The sequence below is a fragment of the Marmota monax genome, unplaced genomic scaffold (genome assembly GCF_021218885.2).
Source record: "Marmota monax isolate L192 unplaced genomic scaffold, Marmota_monax_Labrador192_F-V1.1 WCK01_AAM20220418_F8-fsc00012, whole genome shotgun sequence".
NCBI lineage: Eukaryota > Metazoa > Chordata > Mammalia > Rodentia > Sciuridae > Marmota > Marmota monax.
The window spans coordinates 10,880,187-10,904,804 of record NW_026695227.1 but is presented as its reverse complement, the minus strand read 5'-3'; positions in this window follow the sequence as shown (position 1 = coordinate 10,904,804).

The following is a 24,618-nucleotide window of genomic DNA, read 5'->3' as shown; positions in this document are numbered from 1 at the left end:
ATATATTGAAACATAATCCCCGTGGGGAATTAAGGTGGGACCTTGGAAGGTAATTAGTGGTCTTCTAAAATAGGTCAAAGAGAGCTGCCTTTTCCCCTTCCACCATGTGAGGACACAGTAGAAGGCAGCATCCATGAGGAACATCTCTTCATCAGACATCCAACTTGCCAGTGCCATCTCTACACACATGAAGAATGCGGAAGCCATGAGGCTCTGCTTAGATTTCCAAGGATACCCCAGAAAGACTTGGGGCCTCGGCAGAGAACTAGCACAGAGGTCGGACTATGGCAGAGAGGCTCCTAGAGCAATTCCTAGTTGTGTTAGTCTTTCATCACTGTGACCAAAGTATCTGATGAGAATGGCTTAAAGTAGGAAAAGTTTAATTTTGGTTCAGAGTTTCAGAGGTCTCAGTTCTTAATTGGCCAACTCCATTGATCTGGGCCTTAGATAAGGTAGAATATTGTTGTAGAAGTGTGGTAGAGAAAAGCTGCTCTGCTCATGACAGCTGAGAAAGAGAGAGAGAGAGAGAGAAGGTAGGAAGAGGCCAGGGACAGATAGAATCAAAGGTCATATCCCCAGTGACCTGCCTCCTCTAGCCACACCCTACCTGTGTACAGTAATCAGCCAATAATCCATTCAGTGACCTCTGATGAGGTCAGAGCTCTAGTCATTACCTGCAATCCCCACCTCCAAATCCTGATGTATCGGAGACCATGCTTCCAACACATAAGCTTTTTAGAGGATGCTCTGAATCCCAACCATAACAAGGGAAGAAGGTTACTCCTGAATCCCAGGCTAATAGAGCTGCTATGTGGGTCCAGCCTGGAAGAGCTGCAGGCAAATGACTCTAACGTATGAGAGCTGAGTCCAGCAAACCCTTGGGAGTGGGGCTGCTTAGAACCCTGGGAGCCAAATCCCTGTGTGTCTGGAAAGTAGGCATCTGCTTAAAGATCATTCTCATGTCTTTAATGTTGTTTTTCTTGTTGTGTTTTAGACTTTCTTGGGAACTTTTATTTCTTTTTTCCTATTTCAATCTTTTGGACTCTAAAAGTTTATGCTGTGTGTGCACCACCATTGTATTTCAAGAGCACATAACATGTTCGATTGTATGGGTTCTCAGTTGGAGAACAACTTGCTTCAGGATGAAGTGCACCTTGAGTCTCACCCATGTCTGATTCAGATGATATTTAAATGAGATCCTGATATTACACTGTGGAGTGTCTGCTGAAATGAATTAAGACTTTGGGGGTTATTCTGATGGTGGACATGGATTTAGCAGTGGTGGCAGAGGTCCAGGGATGGGAGAAAGGAATGTCATGATTTAAATATTTGTGTCCCCTCAAAATTTGCATTTTGAAACCTAATCCCTAATGCAATTATATTAAGATATAGGACCTTTGGAAGTGATTAGGACATGAGGGCAGAGTCCTCGTGAATGAGATCAGTGTCTTTATAAAATAGAACCAAAGGAGGCTATCCCTTCCACCGTGTGAGGACACAGCAAGAAGGTGCTATCTTTGAGAAAGCAGGCCCTCACCAGACACTGAATCTGTTCATGCCTTGATCTTGGACTTCCCAGTCTCTAAAACTGTGAGAAATTGATGTTGTTTATAAGCTACTCAGTTTATGGTATTTTTGTTATAGCAGCTGGACGGGACTAATTGCCGCAGTCTGGCTGGGCACAAATGCCGCAGTCTGGCTGGGCACACAATCACGAGCCACCACACAGCTTGTAGATTCAAACAGCAACTCTTTATTCCCGAACTCACACCAGCCGTCTACAATCACGTTCTGGGGAAATCCACGTTCTCTGCCCAAATCCACGTTCTCTGCCCAAATCCCCCTCCACTGGGCTTCTATGTCCAAAATATACTGTCTGAATCCCGTGAGAACTCAAGGGGAACTCAGGCAGCAGGATACGCCCTATTCCCAGCAGGAATAATCTTAAACCTTAAACCTGGAACCTAAACTGGGAACGCCCTAAACACGATTATCTTAAAACCGGGAACACCCTAATCTGCCTTGGTCCTTGAGCAAGGTCACCTACGTTCAATGTCACTGCAACATGGGGTACGCTGGCAAGGAAATTGTCATACCTACTTGGCTAATGGCTCCCAGCATCTCCCCCCTTCTGATTAATTAAACAACAAGCAATGTGGCTTAAGGACCGTGCCTGGTAGGTTGTCCAATTCAACATATGGTTCTTACCCGTCATCGGAAAACTGACCTTTAGGCGTCAGCCTCCTGTCTTAGGTTGATACCACTGCAATTGAATCATACCCGTCACTGACTACCGGTCCAGCATACAGCCATACTTGTGGATAGGTCTATGCACCAGTGGGGGGGTGAGGTTCTTTGCCTCACCTCTGTTGGCCCCCAAATTTGGCCTTGGTGCCAGTGGGGGAGTGAGGTTAATGTGGCTTATGGACCGTGCCTGGTAGGTTGTCCAATTCAACATATGGTTCTTACCCGTCATCGGAAAACTGACCTTTAGGCGTCAGCCTCCTGTCTTAGGTTGATACCACTGCAATTGGATCATATTCGTCACTGACTACCGGTCCAGCATAAGCCATTGGCCCCCAAATTTTAGACCATCACTAGCAGAAGGGAGGAGGATACAGAAATGCCACGACACCAAGCCAATTGACGGCTCCTTGGGAAAAATTGCATCACTGGTGACACCATCAGCAAAGATATGTCAGCACTACCACAATTAACATGGGGTGCGCTGGCAAGGAAATAAAAATTGCATCACTAGTGACACCATCAGCAAAGATATGCCAGCATTACCACAATTCGCTGCACCAAACGATAGTTACATAGTCCAGGCAAGTTCTGCAAGCAGTTCAAAGCAGAGGAATCTATCAATATGTCCATTTCCTCCCAAAATCCGTTTCCTCCCAAAGTAAGTTGACTCTTTGAGCATTACTTGTTGAGTTCTTCACCGGCACTGGGATGGAGATAGGAATTCTGGCAATGATGCTAAAGAGACATTATCCTGAAAAGAATTATTAAATATAATGAAAAGGAAAGGTGAAAGTAAACAAACAGAGGTGTTAACCTACTTTAAAAACAATCCTTAACAGCTTTTTACCTAATTTAAATTAGTAAACAAACAGATCTGTTAACCACCTTTAAAAACAATCCTTAACAGCTGTTTACATAATTTAAATTAAACCATTTAAATCACGTGAATAAAAAAAATAATAATAATTCGGATCCATTTTTTCATGAGCGCTCCTCATATAAGAAATATGGACATACGCACATACAGACATACAACACAAAACACAAGAGTGTACACAAACGTACAACACATAAGAAAATAGTAAAGGCCTTGTAGCTTTACCTAGGTGAAATCTCCATTGCAATGTTTAAAAACTCCACAGTCAAAAAATAAAACTGATCAGAAAAACATTAACCTAGGTTTGTATGAGCTCAAAAAATAAAAATAGAACCTTATGATGTGGAAAAATGCAATAATAAAATAGCTATTGAAAAAAGCATCCTGGTTAATCACTGTCGCAGATGTAAGAATGGCCAAGCTGGAGTTCTGGATATCAGCTGTTATGGATTTGAGTCAAATCATCTTCTTTTCGATCTGTAGAAACTGTTTTAGTTAATCTCTCTGGAATCCAAATGGGCTGCTGTTCTCCCTGTGGAAAAACACAAACAGACCCCCGACTCCAGACAATCACTGGGTCAGGACCTCTCCATTGTCCTGTTAGAATATCTTTCCAAAGTACTTTAGGTTTATGTACATTTTTTGGATACATATGCCTTTCCACAGCACTAAGTCCTGATGAATCCAAATTTAAAAAGTTTAGAGTAAAAAATGTTATTTTAAGTTTATCTTTGGGGGATATATACCCCCTTCCAATTCCCTCTTTTTGCTTTAATAAGTATGTTTTAATAGTTTGATGAGCTCTTTCAACTATGCCTTGTCCCTGTGGATTGTATGGGATTCCTGTTATATGAGTAATACCAAATGATGAGCAAAATTGTTTAAAAGAGGTAGAGGTATAGCCAGGACCATTATCGGTTTTTAACTGTTTAGGAACGTCCACAGTGGCAAAATTTTGTAAGCAATGAGCTATAACATCTTTAGTTTTTTCTCCGGCATGAAGGGAGCCCATCAAAAATCCAGAAGAAGTATCGACTGTACCGTGTAAATATTTTAATTTTCCAAATTCTGGCAAGTGTGTGACGTCCATCTGCCAAATATGGTTAGGTATCAGTCCTCTAGGATTGACTCCAAGATTAACTTGTGGTAAAAATGTCACACAATTTTGACATTGTTTTATTATATGTCTGGCTTGTTCCTTAGTTATTTTAAAATGCTTTTGTAAAGTATTAGCATTAACATGAAACCTTTTATGAAAATTTGTAGCTTCTTCAAATGTAGAGAAAATATGTATGTCATGTGTAGTTTTATCTGCTAAATCATTGCCTAAACTAAGGGCTCCAGGCAATCCTGTATGTGCCCTAATATGTCCTATAAAGAATGGATCTTTTCTGTCCCAGATTAGACTTTGTATAGTGGAAAACAAAGAGAAAACAGTAGAAGAAGGGGAAATCCTACCAGCATCTTCAAGAGATACTATAGCATTAACTACATACTGACTATCAGAAAATAAATTAAATACAGAATCTTTAAACATCAAAAAAGCTTGTAAAACTGCATTAAGCTCTACCTTTTGAGCTGATTGTTTGGGTACTAAAAATGTAAAAGTTTGATCAGGGGTAACTACTGCTGCTGTACCATTATTTGACCCATCAGTGAATATATTTGGAGCATTCATGATAGCTGTTTTTCTTGTCATTTTAGGAAAAACTACAGGATGCTTAGACCAAAAAGACAACAAAGGATTAGATGGTAAATGATTATCAAATGAAACATTAGATTTACACATGATTATTGCCCAAGTATTTAACTCATTAGCTAACTCATCAATTTGATCCATAGTATATGGAGTAATAATTTTATTGGGAGAAATTCCAAACATTCCCTTCACTGCTTTTATTCCTTTGAGTATTAATTGTCCTACAGCCTCAGGATACCTAGTAAGAATAGTGTTAGGAGAATAAGATAAATGTATCCACAATAATGGACCCTCTTGCCAAAATACTCCTGTAGGAATATTTTTTGTTGGTAGTACAATAAATAATAAAGGCAAACTTATATCAATTCTATCCAAATGCATATTTTCCATATATGTTTCAATAATTTTTAATGCCTTTCTTGCTTTAGGAGTTAACATGCGGGGTGAATTTGGATCTGATGGACCTTTTAGAATATCAAATAAAGGTCCCAATTCTCCTGTTGGTATACCTAGATAAGGCCTTATCCAATTTATGTCTCCCAATAACTTTTGAAAGTCGTTAAGTGATTTGAGTTGATCTACTCGTATTTGAATTTTTGGTGGACGGACCATGGTTGAGGATATTAGAACTCCTAAATAATTAATTGGAAAATTTAATTGTACTTTATCTATTGCTATCTCTAGATTATAATTTTTTAATAAGTTTGTAAGTGTGGCATAACATTCCAGCAATATGTTTTTATCTTTATGTGCCAATAATACATCATCCATATAGTGAAATATTTGTAGTTCAGGATTTTGATTTCTAAGTGGCTGGATTGCTTTGTTAACATATATTTGACACATAGTTGGACTGTTAGCCATCCCTTGAGGGAGTACTTTCCATTCATATCTCTGATCAGGACCTTCATGATTTAATGCAGGGATAGTAAATGCAAAACGTGGACTATCCTTGGGAAGAATTGGAATTGAAAAAAAACAATCTTTAATATCTATAGCTAAAACATGCCAAGTTTTTGGCAAAGCAGACAATTGAGGAATCCCTGATTGAGCAGGTCCCATAATAACCATCTCATTATTAATGGCTCTTAAATCTTGCAATAATCTCCATTTACCAGATTTCTTTTTGATGACAAAAATGGGAGTATTATGGGGAGATATGGAAGGTTGTATATGTCCTTTCGCTAATTGTTGTTTGACCAGATCATGGGCTACTTGTGTCTTTTCTTTAGTCAGGGGCCACTGAGGAACCCACACTGGTCTTTCTGATTTCCAAGTAATTTTGATTGTCTCAGTGGCCCTTTCTGAAAATCCAACCCATGTCTGTCTGTTCCTTGATCTATTTGTACTGGTGCTGCTATACTTTGCCCTTGTTTTCCTAATCTTTTTTCTTTCCTAAAGCCTTGTCTAGCCCTATTAGTGGGAGCATTAGGATTGATGTTATTTGTTAACGTCAAACCTAATTGATCTAGGACATTTCGTCCCCATAAATTTATAGGAAGATGATCCAATACATATGGCTGTATAGTTCCTTCACATCCTTCAGGATCTTTCCAATCTAATATCATAGAACTTCCATGGGGATTAGTTGCCACTCCTAGGCCACAAAGCGTTTGAGTGGCTTGTTGTAATGGCCAATGTTTTGGCCATTCTTGACGAGATATGATGCTAAGGTTAGCTCCTGTGTCCAGTAGCCCATTAAACTCATGACCTTGAATATTTAGTTTTAGCACTGGGCGAGAATCTAAATTTAAAGACAACATAGCCCAATCTACACCTGTGGAGCCTAATCCCCTGGAACCTCTTTCTACACTATGACTAGGAAATTTATTATGTAGGCTGGGTATTATTAACAACTGTGCTATTCTATCTCCAGGTAAAATTACTGATATACCTCTTGGAGAACTAGCTATAATTTTTATTTCACCTACATAATCGGGATCAATTACCCCAGGACTTATCATAAGTCCTTTTAATGTAGATGAACTACGTCCCAATAATAAGCCTACTGTTCCTTGGGGAAGAGGTCCTTTTACTCCTGTGGGAATGATTTGAACTCCCATCTCTGGAGTTAATACTGCTCTGGCAGAGGCACAGATGTCTAACCCTGCGCTCCCTCGGGTTTGTCTGATGAGGGATTTAATGGACAATGTGTCCTGGGCACTACCCTGATGGTGTTGCTGGGATCCTCCACTGCCCCGTATATTTGTGGTTGTGGGCCCCGGAGCATTGGGCCCCCCTGTCCGTTTTTTGGCAATGGAGCCTGATGCCTTTCTCCACGATATCTTGGATAAATACCTGGTCTTTGTCCGTTTTTTGATAAGGGAGTACCTTCTATGGTGGTTTGAGAACGGCATTCATTAGCCCAATGTCTCCCTCTACGGCATCGTGGGCAAATACCCGGTATTCTATTCCTTTGATACCTACTTTTGTTAAACCCTCCTCCTATGGGGCAATTCCTTTTAAAATGTCCTGTTTGTTCACAATCATACCATGTTTTTGGCCTGGCATCTAAAGCCTGTTGTACTGCAGCTGCCAAGACTTGCCCTTGTTCATTAATATCTCTACATAATTTAATATATGTGTTTAAATCTTCATGTCTCCATGGTCTAATAACCTCTCTGCAGCAACGATTTGCTTGGTCATAAGCCAGTTGTTTTATTAATGGCATTGCTTGTTCTGTATCCCCAAAAATTTTGGCAGCCGTTTGAATTAGCCTATCTACAAAGTCAGCGTAAGGTTCATTAGCTCTCTGTATTACCTTAGATAGCTGACCTTGTAAATCTCCATGTCCTTGTAAAGTTTTCCATGCCCTAACTGCGTCTACAGCAATTTGTGCATATATAGCAGGATCATATTCAATTTGTTGCCGTTGACCCTCATAAGGTCCTTTTCCTAACAACATATCTAGATTTCTTTGAGGGTAACCGGCTGCTGCATTTCGCCTAGCTGTCTCCGCGCAAAATTCCTCATTGGCAACCTTCCATAACAAATATTGTCCTCCATTTAGTACAGATTTACACATGCTAGCCCAATCTGCTGGCGTCATGTCCAAGTTAGTAATGGACTCGCCCATGCTTACCGTGAAGGGAGCTTGGGGGCCATAGGTTGTTACAGCCTCCTTTAACTGCTTCATTGTTTTAAAATCTAAAGCATGGTGAATTCGCTGCCCTCCTGCCTGTTCAAGTACAGGGCATGCTAATCTTTGAGGTCCTGTCTCAGGATCCCATTTATCAACTACGGGGTTTGAGGGCCACTCAGCTGTCTCCATCGGTGGGGCTGTTGGTTGAATTACGCCCTCTTGTGATAAAATGGAGTTAGTAACAGCCTCCTGTTTTGGCCTTTTTCCTAACAACCCCTTTTCCTTTAAATTTTCTTCCTCTGTCTGACTAGCTCGAGAGACCTTCTCTTTTGCTTGATCTAAAATGTCTTTCTCCATGGTCTGAACCTCTAACAATTTACTTAACATCTTTTTGGTTTGTTTTTTACTAATTTCTAATCTACTATAAAGATAACGCAACCCAATAAGATAGCACAAAACAAAGCCGAAACTGAATGAAACAAAAACGGAATAAAAAATCGTTGTATCAATTTTCTCTTCCTCAGGGCCGACAAACTTCAAACCTTTAGTCAACCATTTTTTCCAGTTTGCCTGAGAAATTTCTAGGGATAGGCAGCTTGAAACAAAAACAAGATAAATCAAAACAATAACACATTGTTTTTTGAATTGGTCACCCATTCTTTCGCTCTTCCTCAGGGGCGGGCAATTTCACTTACCTCCAAGCTTCAGACGTTCCCCGTACGGGCCACCAAATGCCGCAGTCTGGCTGGGCACAAATGCCGCAGTCTGGCTGATGTTGTTTATAGTATTTTTGTTATAGCAGCTGGACGGGACTAATAGATACTCATAAGAAATTATAGGTTGGCAGAGGAAATGACCTTTAACTCTGCTTGGTGAGAATGGGTGAGGTAGGTATTCAAGGAAGAATTTCTGGAGTAGATGGCAGCTAGTATGAATATCAAAGAATGAGTAAGTATTAAGTGAAGGAAGATTAGAGGAAAGACATGTGCGACAGACACCACAGGATGTACCATAGCACAAAAGCACGAACATATAGATGCTGTATGACTAAACAATATATCAATGGTTCAGTGTGAAATAAAGAGAAGAGAAAAATCAGTAAATTCATGTGAATCAAGACTCAGCGTGTGCCGTGTTGGCAAACACTTTCTGTGGATGTCCAGATAATAAATATTTTCGGCTTCACAGACACTACCATCTTGTTGTACATTCTTTTTTGTGGCCCTTGGGCCACAAATTGCAGATCCCTGCTGTAGGTGTTGGGGCATGATGGGATGTTTTTAGAGAGGGAAGGACCATTTGGATTTGGATTTTAGATTGATCACTTTGCCAAATGTGTAGAGAATGCATTTGAAGGGATATGACAGAGACTGTTCCGGGAACTATTGAGTGATCCCAGTTGAGAGATAATGGGGTTTTATGAACTGAAACTCTGGAGAGAAGTCAAAGTTGGAATTATAGATTTGGAAGTTATCAGCATATATCTTAATTCAAACCACAATCATGAATAAAATCATGCAAGAAGGGTATGCTAAGGGAGAAGAGTATTAAAAGACAAGGGTGTGCTAGGTACATTTACTTGTTAGCTTATTCATCTTTAATATGACTGTATAGATAAGTTTTATTGGCCCCATTTTACAGATAATGAAACTACAGCTCTGAGAGATTAAGCAGCTTACCCAGACCTACCAATTGCAAAGAGAGAGTATCAGGAGGTAAAACTCGCTTATTTGGTTGTAAAGATCTTGCTCTCCTCTCCGTTGCATACTGCTCTCAGCTATCTGTCTGTCACACACAGCTGTGTCCCTCAGTTGCCCCAGTTATGAGCTTTCCTCTGACTCAGTGTATCTCATCTTCCATTCTCCAATAGTCCAGACACCCAAAGCCATCCCAGATGCTCACAAAGGAGGCTCTGGGTTGCTGCTAAATGCCTATCATATTGCCATTTCCAGAGTACACCATCGCTCTTTGCAATCACGTTGGACTCTAAGTGCTTGTGTTTAAACTGACCCAATTGTTCTGTTACTAATCCTCCAAAACTTAAAAATTCATGTAGTTCATACACACAAAATTCAAATGATCCCTGAGACACTATCCTGTAGTGAGGAATTTCTAAAAGTCAGTCCTCACGCTGCAACTGTTCGCAAAGAGAAACTGGCCAATATTCATAATTCTTCAGACATATGGTAAGGCAGAACATATTTTAAATATCAAGAACATTTACTCAAGACCTTCCCAAATGGTTTCAAAACTTTATTTGGGGTTTGGACACGCATCAAAGTATGTATTTACCTGACAGATCTCGGCCTGCCCAGGCCTTTGCAGTGGTGCATACATTTTTCATGCTATGATATTGCATATACATATTAATTAAATTTTACATCGAGTTTTGCACCAAAACTGGGAATGACTTTGATAGATATGCAGTACCTTGCTAAAGTAACTCTAACATAACTTCTCTTAACACAAATTTCCCCTTTTAATTTGTTCAGTACAAAAAACAAACATGGAACATATGGAGGGATAACAGGGAGTGCTGAAAAGTTTGAAAAATATTTTGTGTAGGTTTAATTTTGGTTACACAGGACTTAATGTTTTGAAGGATTTAGTGCAAATTTTTCTTCATTCCTAGGGAATTGGCCAATATGAGAAAAGTAGAATTGTGTTTGTCCTTGAACAAACAGAGATTTGGGAAGAAAGCAGTACTGTGGACTTGAGGTCCATTTTACTAACGGGAAGTTGGAGGACAGAGAGGAATTTCCCAGAATTACCCCAGTGCTCTTGCAAAACTAGAGAAAATCCCCAATCTTGGCTTTCCCCAATATTTTACTCTACTTCTAGCTGATCTGTTTTTTTTTTTTTCCTTTTTAAACTAGAAGTTGAATAAAGAGAAGTGCTTTGTGAGTTTGTTAGATCTGAGTCTCCCTAAAAATCAGGATCTTTAGCAACATCAATCATCAAATAATGGAATCAGAGAAATGTGATGGGAATATCATGTCAGTTTAACAATACATTATTTGTAATGCCATAGATTTCTTTAAAAGTGCTGAATTTCAATTTTCTGAATTCCTGACTTCCCCATTTCTTCCCCCACCTATATAATGTCTTCCGTATCATCCCTGTATTTCCACAAAGCTCTTTCCCTGTCCAAAGTATCTAAAATTTCACTTTTTTTTCAAGAAATCTACTTTGATGGCAGGGCAGGAGGAGATATACAGAGATGGAAAGATGAATATATTCTTTTTCTCTAACAGTCACAAACATATGACCATTCTTTGACTTTAATTTAAATAAAATGAAATGTAAACTATCCTTCCACAAATACCTTATACCTGGTTATGCCTCTTTATACTTTTCTAGGAATGTGGCTTATTGGTAAATATTCCTATAAAATTAAACCCATAAACAAATTCATTCCTTTTCAATAAAGTATCTAAAATTAGGTGATCTTTTCTTTTATATAAAATTAAACTGTGTTTGATACCTGTGGATAAATACAACACACACACACACACACACACACACACACTTATTATTTTCCTATTTTTAAATGTTGAATTTAAAAATTCCTTCTTTTAATAGCAAACATAATAGCATACTTTGTCTTTAGAACTGTGTGTTTCCATGAAACATGAGATCTCTTGTGAATTTATAAGCTTTGAGAAATATGAATATAATAAAAGGGGCCAGTGTCCCTGACATCTCGTGAACACCCACCACTTGTTTTTTAAATAGTAAATGCAAAACACATTCTAATTAATAGCTATAATCCTGTTACTTGAACGATTTATCATGTTGACTCTATTGCAAATGTACCACCTTATAGATCAGAAATTTCTAGTGAAGTGAGGATTTTTTCTCTACAAATAAAAGGAGATATAGCTGCATATAAATCTGGATGTGTGCATAATTGAAAAAGCTATAGAACCAAAAATGGGGAGGGAATGAGCGATTCCTGGAATCTCTGCCCATTGAATCTCTGCCCATTTCTAAAAAAGAACCTTGAAAAAAACATACCCTGGCAAAATATTGGTTTCCATTACTTTTCATTTTCTCTTGCCAGGATCAGAACCAGATGTTCTGTAATATAGCAAAGTCTGTTCTATTGGCATTTTTGGTTGTATTAACTTCAGGAACTACTGGAAATTTTATGTGAGAAGATTCACAGGTGATTATCATCCAAATTTCCTGAGACTTCAGAGGTTTCAATGGGGTTGGAGAAGAGAGGGCGTGCAGTGAAAGTGTCCAAATATCTTATATTCTATTCTTGATACACTCATATTCGTAATGAAACACATATGCTCATATAACTTATCTTACAACATATGGGGCAATATAATTGAAGAAAGTCTATGCAATTATTTCACCCCTCCTAAAAATAAAATAGTTCTGTATTATTAATAAAAATGAGTCAGGGTGTAGGGTGTGTGCTTGAGATACAGATTTTAAATACAGCTTACCAAAATATCCTATCAGTTTGAGTGGAAATAAAAATGAAACATTGTATAACCAGGTCGCAGTTTGGGTGGGCATCATTTTCTCATCCTTCCCCTCTTAGTCTAACCTGATCATAAATAAGCAATTTCAAAACTAACAACTCAAACATGTAGTACTGGAATTTGTGTGGGGACTCACACGTTATGATGATCAGAAAAACTTATGCTCTGTGGGTTTAAAGGAAAATCTGCCCAATTTCTATAGGTGTGAATCCTGCAAAGGGAAGAATTGGTGGTTCTGATGCAGAAAGAGCAAATACTGGAAGAAATCACGTGATGCTGGCTTGGTACCCTTGGGGACAGATGGGTTTGACATTCAAAAGGTGGAACACTATTGTTGTGACCTTAGAGTTACCCATGCTGACTCAAGTGAGAATAATTAGTCTTCTTCCTGGTATATATGGTATATTTATCTAAGGCAGAAGGGACTGCTAGGTGGATCTGAGTAGGTCATCACTGGGTGGATTGGGTGCCATGTCATGTGGCAAAGGTGTCAGATACCATGTGGCAGGACAAAACAATTGCAGCAAGCAGCAGATAATTTTAAGACTAATGTTCTCCACTTTCTACTGCATTATCCCCAAGATTAACAGAAAATTCAGAGAGAAAAAGGAGCAGATATTCTAGCTAATATGACACCTGCGGTATTAGGCTAATTAACTGGAAAAAATAAAGTCCCCTCAACTGTATTTACTACTTAAGTTTGTGACAAAATTTGTACTGATTATATTCACTAAAAGTCCTCTTAGCATTCATACTTCAGAAGGGATATCTTAGTTTGAGGAAAACTCAATAGTGGGGGATAATGTTGATCAAGAATTACCATGCCAGGAACAAGAATCCAGTTTTGATGTCTCATTCAGCGCTGTATTCATTAATCTAGACAGAACTTCCTAAAGTCTAGTAGCCTTGATATTGCCCTTCGATGACTCTTGATGTCATTCATTTATCATTCAGTCAGCAACTATTCACTGAGCTACTATTATTTGTCAAGCATTCTCCTAAATGCCAGGGATAGGGAAGGGAAAAATATAATTCTTTATCATGGTAGAGCTTTGGATTTAATAAAATTCTCCCCCATAGAGCTTTATTATTTTTTTTCTATTTGCAGACTCAGGTTTAAAGGAATAAGAAAAGAAAGTTAAAGTCATGTTGAAGGCTGTGGCAAGCAGAAGATTTTGAAATCTCAAAAATCATACTTTACCATTGGGAATGGTCAATGAATGACCATTGTTTGATCAAACACTATCTCCACATAGGACATTGTCAGTACAGTCACATCATGATTGCAAGTAGGGAACTGATCATTTGCTAACTGACAGGGTGTTAGGTATATGTTGGCTCTAAGCATAACTGCAATATGGGCAAAGCTTACTTTTAGTACTCAACCTTTGTCTTCTAGAGGCTCTGATTTTTTGTGTTTTGTTTTTGTTTTTTCTGTAATAGTTGCCTCATTTCTTCATCTTGATGATAAATCCTCACTCAATCATTTTACTTTTCCTAGCTCTGAAATCTACATTCCCTTCAGAGTTATAAATGTATGGTGAGAGTTTTAAGTGCTTTAACCCAAGTGCTTTGGCAGAAGTCCTAGTTGTAGGATGAGCAAATCCTTAGCAAACCTCAAACCCCAGTTGTACTAAAGCTGGAGTGGCAAGCATGATACTGAAAGAGATACCTCTTTCAGAATAGGGAAGCACTGAAATGGTGTTCCCAGCCTCTGTGAGCTCCTGAGTTTGGGACCACAATTACTGATGTCATTTTAGATATTATTATAGTGCTTTTTAATTATATTGATACTAAATTATGAAATGTAAATTTACTTTAAGAAACTGTGGATATTTTAAGGTAGTCTGTGTGCATGTGTGTGTGTGTGTGTGTGTTTCTGAGGATCAACTCAGGGTCTTTTACATGCTAGGTAAATACCCTACTGCTAAGCTATATCTGCAGCCCTACATCTTATTTTGTTACTTCTTGTTGGTAAACTAGTTGATATTGTCCACAGATTTACAAATTGTCAACAATACAGTTATGTAATGTTTGTGTTAGTCATGTAATTTTGCATAGTTTAAATATATAGGTTAAAACATTGCATTTTTCTAAAGATAGCAAAGTATGGACATATTTGAATTCACCTCAACTTTAAACCTAGATACAGGTCTTCACAAATTTCACCTTAAAAAAAACTATAGATACAGGAATGAAAACTCACCCACCCAAAATAAAGTCATTAATACTGAAGAAAGACACAAACATATGCTAGAATAGTAGAGATATCCACCAAGTATAGGTAGATGAAATTTGATTTGGAAAAAAAAATTTACCCAGGCTCTGCCACTGAATGGATCCTTCTTGGGAAAAAATGTAAAACAAAAGTGTATTGTATTTCTCACTAAATCAGAGGCCCACAGTCTATTCTAACTAAACTGTGCTCAAAAGGTGCTGCTTCGGGGAAAAGATGAAAGACTGTTCCTGTCTTGGTTTTGCAGTCTTATCTATTCATGTCCACTCAGATTTAGCAAATTGCAGAAGCCAAGAAAGCAGTAAACTGGGGTTGGAGGGAACCCTGCTTTGCAGCTTGGGCAGCATAGTTTCTTCAAGTAAAATATACTACTTCAAACAGAGAATTTTAAAAGTTGGGGGGAGGAGCAGGGCAGAGCAGTGCCCGTTTAGTAGTGTAGCCTTTTACATGCTCTACTGCATATTAAACAATATATTAATGCCCGCCAAAAATAGAAATTATGTTGGTTCTTTGCATGTCAACTAGAATTCCAACTTTTAAAAAAATGATACGAGCATCCTGACAGTATCAGGAAACACAGAATCATATTAGTGAATATTAGTTCTGAAAATATCTTCCCTCATTTGACTAAAATCAAAGAATTTCCCTAAATAGATCTGCTCTGAAAGACAGAAAGTTGCAGAAAACATAGTCACAATTGATAAAATTTAAGAAGATAAACAATTTTCCTGTTCAACTATTAAGAAAAAAAGAACTCAAAAAAAGAAAAAAGTTAATAGAATGGACTATAAAAATATAAAAATTAAAAAAATACTTCGAGGAAGCAAATATGAATCATCTGGTAGTAAAATACAGAAATAAGAAACCAGAAAATTTAGTCATTTGATGTATAGAATTGCAAATTACCTTATAGTTTAGAGTGAAAAGACAAAGACATTAAAAACATGCACTAAGAAAGTTAGATACAATAGCTAAGATATGAGACCAACCTAGTGCCCTTCAAAAGATGAATGGTTAAAGAAAATGTGATATATATATATACACAATAGAATATTATTCAGCCATAAAGAAGAATGGAATTATGGTATTTGCTGGTAAATGGATGTAACTGGAGATTATTATGCTAAGTGAAATAAGCCAACACCAAAAAATCAAAGGCCAAATATTTTCTCTGATTTAATGGATGCTAACACACAATAAGTGGGGGTGGGTAGGAAAAAAATAGACAAAGGGGAATGAAGGGAAGGTAGTGGGAATGGGAATAGGAAAGACGGTAGAATGAATCACACCTAACTTTCATGTGTTCATATATGAATACGCCACTAGTGTAATTCCACATCGTGTTCCTATTTGGATCTAATTAGGATCCTAACGGGATCCTAATTAGAATAAGTTATATATCATATATCATATATCAAAATACATTTTGCTGTCATGTATATCTAAAAGAGACAAATTTAAAAGTGAGATATTTGGATAATAAAAAATAAAAATTAAAATGTAAGTACAAAATGTACATCTGAAGATATAGCAAGGATACAAGAGTACAAAATATTCTGGACTAAAAAAGATTCATATTAGCAAATGTACAGATAGATACATAAGAATCTTCTTTAGTCAAGAACATTTTTTCTAGTTATGTATAATATGAAATTAAAGACACAAATAAAACAGAAAAAGGTAAAACAGAAAATGAGAAATTTAAGGACAGTAATAAGCAATTTAAAAAGTTAAACATAGGTTTATTTGAAATAATTAATTTATATATGATAATAAAATTATGTGTTACAGCTAGGCAGTGTGGCACACACATTTAATTTTAGCTACTTTGGAGGCTGAAGCAGGAGGATCACAAGCTAAAGGCCAGTCTGGGAAACTTAGAGAGTCCCTCTCTCAAAATAAAAATTAAAAATGGCTAAGATTATAATAAGCACCGCTAGGTTCAATCCCCAGTATTGAAAAGAAAATAAAATGTTACAAAATTATGTTGAAAAAGAAACATGTAATTTTTTAAAATGACAATCTTATTATAATAGTGGTATACATAAAGAGAAATTCAGGCCTTTAAGTCAGATTATGTTAAGTGAAATAAGCCAACACCAAAAAATCAAAGGCCAAATATTTTCTCTGATTTAATAGATGCTAACACACAATAAGTGGGGGTGGGTAGGAAAATGAAGTTATATTTTCTGTTTATGCTGAATGGAGAATTATAGTTAATATATTTTGAATAACAAAAATAAGCAATAATATACAAGAAATTTATACCTTCTAAAATAAGATAAATATAGAAAGATATAAGATAAATATAGAAAATATGTAATAAACATAGAAATAAATTAATCAGCAAAGAAAAATAAGAAATAAAATGTATAAGGTGACATAACAAAGATAAATATGTCAGTAATAACAATAAATACAAGTGGATCATATTTTTTTATGAAACAAAAAATAATTTTCAGATTGTTGGCTTGATAAATAAGATAATATTGCATGAGTTTTGAAGAGATTTGTTTATTCCTAGTAAAATAGCAAGATTAAAAGTTAAAGGTCAGCAAAATCTAACAAAAATATAAAATAAGAGGGAATCATAAAAAGTAATTCAAAGCAAACACTGGAACAAGGATCAGTTCATATTGATGAATGTGCACAGTGAATATAGAAATGCTAAATATATGACTACATTCAGTAAATATAGATAGGCATATGAAAAGAGTATAAAATTACTAGTAGGGTGTGGTGGCATGTACCTGTAATCCTAGCTACTCAGGAGGCTGAATCAGGAGGATTGCAATTTCGAGGCCAGTATGGGAATCTTAACAAGACCCCTATCTCAAAAAAAAAATGTATATGAATAAATAATATACTAAAGATCATGAAAAGACTTCATTGGAAAACTGTGTTGTGTTTGGGAAGGAAGACTCAGTAAGATACAAAATATCAAATCTCTTAAAGTTAATTTACATATGCAATAAACTACCAAACTTAGGTTGTCAATTTTGAAACTTAAAATCTCTATCATTGACCAATAAGTAGAAAAGAATATTCTAAAAATACTTTTTTTTTAGAAAAGATGACTAATGAAGCAAGATTGACTCTCCTAAATATTACAATATTCTACAAACATTTACATAAAAATTAGAATAACAATGAAATATATAGAGCAGAAAAATCAATAGAAATCCCATAAAGATCACATCAGGAGTAGACTACATGTACAAAATATACATAAAATAAAGCAGCATTTTTAGCCAGTGTATAATGAATGGATTATGTGACTAAGGAATCTAAGATAATTCATTTACTATTAGAACAAAACATATATTAGACTCATGCCACAAAAACAAATCCCAGATTAATTATGATTAAATGATAAGGTGGAAAAACATATTAGATGAAAATGGATCTAATTACAGCAAGAGAAAGACTTTATTAAACATAAAAGCAATGAAATAAAATGAAAGGAAAGGTTGCTAGGGAATGAAAAGACTGCTACTTGCTGTATCAAATATGAAAATGCATTTATTTCAAAATCATAAACAAAACAAATAGGCAAATGAAAAGAAGTAACATTTGTTGCATAAGGTAACCAATGGGTTTCTGACACCTAATATAAAGAAAATTATCAAAACTTAATATGAAACAGAAAAGAAGCTTCCACAGTAGGTAAGGAATGTTTAGAAATTATTCACAAAGAGTTAATACAAATAATAAAAGCATTTGAACTTACAGGTAATTAAGTAAATATTTTCAGATGATCAAGAAGACATCATTTTTGTCTATTCAACCAATAATTTTTTAAAAGTGAAAGTTTTCAGGATTGAAGATAGAGTATATGTCATGGTAGACTACAGATATAATTGGCATGGCCATTCCTAGGGTTGTTTTAGGTATATGAATATATTCATGCCCATCAAATAGCATTCCATTTGTAGGGTTAAATTCTAAGGAAATAATGAGAATTTTCCCTAAATATCAATGTAAAAAAAAAGTTAGAGTAGCAACAATGTACTGGTTACCCAAATTACCATGAGCTCATAAGATGAATGTAATGCAATTATGAAAAATATTTACTAGTACATGACAATACTAATGAAAAAAATGAGGACACCAGGTGATCTGAATGTATTCTTAAATTGCATATATCATTCATGTTTAATTATATAATTATGTGTATATTCATTAAGTAACCTAAGACATTTTGAGCAGCTGCTATCAAGTAGGAGATGATTTAGGCACTGAAAATGCAGCAATAAACAAAACTAAACAAGACAAAAATCCCTACCCTATGGAATATACTGACATAATGTAAGTTACAATATAGAAAGTGATAGAGGCAAACATGAAGTTATTTCTGCATGGTGTTATTATGGATGGTTTTCAAAAATCTTTTTTTATATTTTCATTATCTCCCACAATCATGTATTACTTTTATGCTAAAAAACACATTTAAAAATGACTTCACAATTAAATTCCTTATTAAAAAATGTACTTCAACAGACACTTCTCAGAAGAGGATATACAATCAATCAACAAATATATGAAAAAATGCTCATTATCTCTAGCAATCAGGGAAATGCAAATCAAAACCACTCTAAGATATCATCTCACTCCAGTCAGAATGGTAGTTATTATGAACACAAACTACAATAAGTGTTGGCGAGGATGTGGGGGAAAAGGCACACATACATTGCTGGTGGGACTGCAAATGGTGCAGCCAATATGGAAAACAGTGTGGAGATTCCTTGGAAAACTAGGAATGGAACCACAATTTGACCCAGCAATTCCTCTCCTTGGACTATACCCAAAGGACTTAAAAACAGCAAACTACAGGGACATAGCCAAATCAATGTTTATAGCAGCACAATTCACAATAGCTAAACTGTGGAGCCAACCTAGATGTCCTTCAGTGGATGAATGAATTTAAAAAATGAGGTATATATACACAATGGAATTTTACTCAGCATTAAAAAGAACAAAATCATGGCATGTGCAGGTAAATGGATGGTGTTGGAGAAGATAATGCTAAGTAAAGTTAGCCAAACCCCCAAAACCAAATGCCTAATGTTTTCTCGGATATAGGAGAGGGGTGGAAGGGAAAAGGAGGGGGTAGGCGATTAGCAAGGATGTTGGAATGTGATGGACATCATTATACAAAGTACATGTATGAAGACTTGAATTGGGTGTCAACATACTTTATATACAAACAAAAATATGAAAAATTGTGGTATATATGTGTATTAAGAATTGTAATGCAAAAAAAAAAGAATGTGAGATTTCTCAATAACTAAATTGTGGAACCAACCTAGATGCCCTTCAGTAGATGAATGGGTAAAAAATAATGTGGTATATACACACAATGGAATATTACTCAGCAATAAAAGAGAATAAAATCATGGCATTTTCAGGTAAATGGATGGAGTTGGAGAAGATAATGCTAAGTGAAGTTAGCCAATCCCAAAAAAACAAATGCCAAATGTTTTCTCTGTTATAAGGAGGCTGATTCATAGTGGGGTAGGGAGGAGGAGCATGGGAGGAATAGATGAACTCTAGATAGGGCAGAAGGGTGGGAGGGGAAGCGAGGGGGCAGGGAGTTAGAAATGATGGTGGAATGAGATGGACATCATTATCCAAAGTACATGTATGAAGACACAAATTGTGTGAATATACTTTGTATACAACCAGAGATGTGAAAAATTGTGCTCTATATGTGTAATATGAATTGTAATGTATTCCACTATCTTATATAACAAATTAGAATAAAAAAATTTAAAAAAAATGTACTTCAATATAACTTTTAAATGTTGATACACTATTAAACATTTTTTTTAGAAATATATACTTGCATTCATGATCCAAACTTCAAATCAGAAGCATTATTTTAATTCTGGTTGACTAATTAAAATTCCCAAAGGGGCATTTCTCTAGTCCACTATTCCAAGAAATAACAACCCTATGTGCCCCAGTAGAATTTACCAGCATGCCAGGTGTTTCCTAGGTGGCCCTGATACCCTCACTCCAATGATCTATTTTCAATGATTTTATTTTGTTTGTATTGCATCCCTCTCCTCTTGCATTGAGCTTCTGTCTGACACTAGCAGAAACAAATTGCTAAACAACACAACAAAGGTTTTCCTCACAGCTGCTTCAGCCAGATGGTAGATTCGAGCTTCTGGAAACGTATTAGAAAAGCCTGTTCCCATATACAGTCTATCTCAGGCTCAGGCATCCCTCAGTCCCTTGCAAGACACAGGACTGTTAAGTTGGAGGCATTTTTCTATACGATTTCTATATTTGGGCTATTCAACCATCATGAATGTAATTACAGGCTCTTTTTGGCTCCCTCACCATCATATGCACACTGTAGAACATCACAAACTGAGTGCATTTACTAAGTTATCGTGTTTTATCCTTTTCCATATCCAGACTCCTTATATTTTATGATGAATTTTCAGAGAACCATTATCATCTGACAATTATTTTCCTTAGTGAGATGCTCTCTTTTTGAGAAGGTATTATGAAGATACTGTTGAAAGTAGCTGATGTCTAAATGCTACTGCAAGTGGTCTTAGAAACAACCAAGAGATATAAACAAGTTGTCTTTCTCTTTTGGACATGCATCTTTGGATGCGTGGACACCAAGAAAGAGAAGAATCTATTCATTTGTATATAGGATGACTTCTATCACTATAATGCAGCAGTGGTAATACAAGATTTTTAACATGTTTTTAGTTTAAACACATGTAATTTGTGTTCTTTTTTTGGTAGTGGGGGGGTTGAACTCAGGGGCACTTGAACACTGAGCCGCATCCTCAGCATCCTATTTTGTATTTTATTTAGAGACAGGGTCTCCCTGAGTTGCTTAACTCCTCATTTTTGCTGAGGCTGGCTTTGAACTCTCAATTCTCCTGCCTCAGCCTCCTGAACCTCTGGGATTATGAGCACTGCGTCGCCCTGCTAATTTGCATTCTTGAGCTTGCAGTTGACCATACCTAAGCCAGTGAGCTGAAGCATTGCTGTATTTGTGTTGCACATAGAGAAAGAAAGCTCAGAAACTAAGTTCTTTACCTTCTGTGCAAGAATCTGAGTAAGCAACCATCTAAATTGTTACCCCAAAGAGCAACTTCAATCATTTAATTTCATTGCACTGAGATTTTAATGATTCTCTACAGCCTACAGAATGAGGTATAAACTCTTTGGCCTATCATTTAAAAACCTATAAAATGGTGTGGAGCAAGTTTCCAGTTTTATTTATTTTTTGACCTATATATCACTGAGTCCAAAAATATGTGTAATGCACATTTTGACAATGGCTTGACTATCTCAAAACTTGATAGACTACTTTTTCAGATTATCATTCAAAGTCCCAGTTTTCTCTCCAAATTTTATTTTACATTATTCCCTCTTTTATCTTTCCTCAAAATTCAGCAATAATGCTCATTATTTACTAAGGTTTTTCTTACTGAATCCAGGAAGGATTGTTTTCCAGCTAATTCTACATGGATGTTACATTGATTTGGTATTTAGAAACTACTAGCATAATTTGAACAAATCTCCTAACTTTCCACAAACCTCTATATCCTTATCTATGAAATGGGCCATTTACTTTGCAATATTTTATTGACTTTTTCTATCCAATAAGCACATAGGGAAAGTTACATAAATGACAGCCCTATATTGCCACAGTAAATCTGAGTCTTCCTGACTTTGAGGAATTAAAGCATTTTTTTGTTGTTGGGGGGGGTGTACCAGGGGTTGAACCCAGTGGTGCCTAACCACTGAGGCACATCCCCAGACCTTTTTAATATTTTATTTAGGGAAAGGGTCTCGCTAAATTGCTTAAGACCTTGCTAAATTACTGAGACTAGCTTTGAACTTGTGATCCTCCTGCTCAGTCTCCCAAACTCTTGGGAATTGAAGGACATGGTTTTGAGAAAAAGGAAAAAGATGCTTCATTGCTTTGCTACCAAAGGAGAAACACAGGGGACTCCTGTCCCAGAGGCAGTGATTCTGCCCATCAGGGGGAACAGTGTTTTTTAAAGAGGTGAATCAAAGGCTATACTCCAGGTATTGTCTGTGCAGAGTTGTAATTCACTTGTTGATTTGGAGAAGAGTCAATACTTAGATCTTCTTTCTTCTGGTGCTATCCCTAAACCTGATTTATTTCTGTGGTTGATTTGTGCTCCAGGACAGATAAATCTGCCTAGGATGGGGAAGAAAGGTAATCCTGCTTCCCAGAGATTAGGCACTGGGAGAGATTAGGGAGGGGTAGGGAAAGGGAAAGAGAAAGAAACATGTCTTTTAAACTAAGTTGCAGTGTCAGAACAGCAAGAGCGATATTCAAAGCATAAAATGGACCACTTTAACAGTCACAGTCTTATAAATTTTCCAGTGGTATTTGATTGGTATTATATTTAATTTATGAAGCAATTTGGAGAAAATTGAGATTTTCATATTAAAATTTTTGATGTAAAAGAAAATAATACCTCTCATTTTATTCAGTTTTCCTTAATAGGGTTTCTAATCCCAACCATAGAGATCTAGTTCACTTTTTCTTGTATTAAATTCATAGATATTTTATACATTGTTGCTATTGTGAATAACTTTCTGTTTGTCATTTTTTTGGATGATACTTGTCATAGGATAAAGATATGTAATAGTTAATATTCTGCTTTTCTCTTTCAGTTATTGGTGATCACATAATAAATGTGGAATGTTTAACATCTTTGTTATTCTTCTTAGTAGATTTTCATGTCTTATACTAGTGGTCCATTCTCTAGAACTGTATTAAACACTAGAGGTGACATTACCATCCTATTTCTTCTCTTAAAGGACATATACCTAAATTTTCCATAAAGACCATAATTTCAAGGTTTTTAATTTTCATCTTAAAAGATATATACCTACCTAGGTATGGTGGCACATGCTTGTAATCCCAGCAGTTCAGGAGGTTGAGGCAGGAGTATTTGAAGTTCAAAGCCAGCCTTAGCAAAAGCAAGACGCTAAACAACTCAGTGAGACCTTGTCTCTAAATAAAATACAAAATAGCAGATGTGGCTCAGAGGTTGAGCGTCCCTGAGTTCAATCCCTGGTACCCACCCCCAAAAAGAAAAACATATATAAAATAAAATTTCTACAATAGGTAGGCAAGCACTCTACCACTGAGCTATATTTCCACTCCCAATATACCACATTGCTTTTACCCATTTATCAACTGATAGACACAGATTGTTTTGAATTCCTGGCTATCCCAAATAATGCTGCTGTAAACACTTACATATAGGTATATATACATATATTCTTTTGAGTACACATCAAGGAGAAAAATGATTGAATTCCACAGTAAGTCTATGAATTCAGTTTGACCTGACCATAACCAACTTAAGTTGTAGCCTCATGACTGTCTCTGAGTAACCCTAGTAGATTTTCCCATAAGAGCTTCCCAGCATGCTCTAAATACATAAAGCCATTATAGTGGCTCTACAACTAGACCTTGGCACAGTTAGCACCAGGAACACACCTGTCCTTTATATTAGCTTGAGACAAAGCAGGTCTACTGTGGTTGGGATGAAGTCACTTTTGTCCTATTATATAAGCCCCCCCATCTTGTGATCAAAATTATGGAGATTTATTTGTCTTCCTACTGCCCAAGAAATTATTTTCTTTGTAAGTCCTCACAAAATCCTGGATCTGCATGCCTCTTCTTTAGTCTCATGCCACTTTGAGGCCAGTTCCCATAGATTGGAACCAGGTTTGTCCAGAACTATGAGGCTCATACTTCTTTTCTCCCAACACTTGCCATTATTTGTCTTGTTCATAATAGACATTTTTGTATGTGTGAAATGGTATCTTATTGTGGTCTTTGATTATATTCCCCTTGTGATTACTGATGAGCATCTTATCATATACTAGTTGACTATTTTCATTTCTCCTTTGGAGAACTATTATTCAAGTTCTGGAATCCTGTGTTAGTCTTCC